A 709-nucleotide genomic window follows, 5' to 3' on the forward strand; every position below is an offset into this window, starting at 1 on the left:
GCTTTCCTCCTATGTTGTTGGAATGAAGACAAAAAGGTATAAGTAATATACTTGCACGTGAAACAATGTCCTCCGTTACCACTGGCAGCTCTTTCTATGCTGCAGTGTTATTGGTGCTGCTGTTAACAGTTACGCAATGCGGAAATTCCAAGTTTCCAAATCTCGGCTGCCAGAAATTGTGGACTACACGCAGTGCTCAAAATGACCCTCTTACGTGCATTAAGGACAAGACACGTATCTTATCTCATTGGGAGGATATTTTGTTACCAGTTTTGGCTGGTTTACTTCTCGCCTTAATCGTGGTCATTTTTCCACTGACCTTTTTCTCCACATGCCTGTGTTCCTCTTGTTGCAAGCCTTCCTCTAAGGACAGAGGTAGGAAACAACGTTGCTGCCTTTGGATGTGGATTGCGTTTGCTTTTATATGGGCTTTTGGTGTTGCTGTCTTCGTTTTATTTGGAGCACAGCAGCTTAAGATAACGTTGGACGATTTGCTATCTCACCGGGTTAACAGACCGCTGAATTCCCTCAGGTGTACCGCGGATAAGATTCTTGGTTTAGCGTATGACTGGAGGACAGGAGAGCCACTACGGGAGGGAATTGGCCGGGAAACAATAGATAGCACCGTTGACATGGCGAGGAGTTACATTACCATGGCGAAAGGGTATTACGATCAGTACGTACATTGGGTTCCCACTGTTTCTTTCTG

The sequence above is a fragment of the Trypanosoma equiperdum genome (assembly GCF_001457755.1).
Source record: "Trypanosoma equiperdum strain OVI genome assembly, contig: ctg_279, whole genome shotgun sequence".
NCBI lineage: Eukaryota > Euglenozoa > Kinetoplastea > Trypanosomatida > Trypanosomatidae > Trypanosoma > Trypanosoma equiperdum.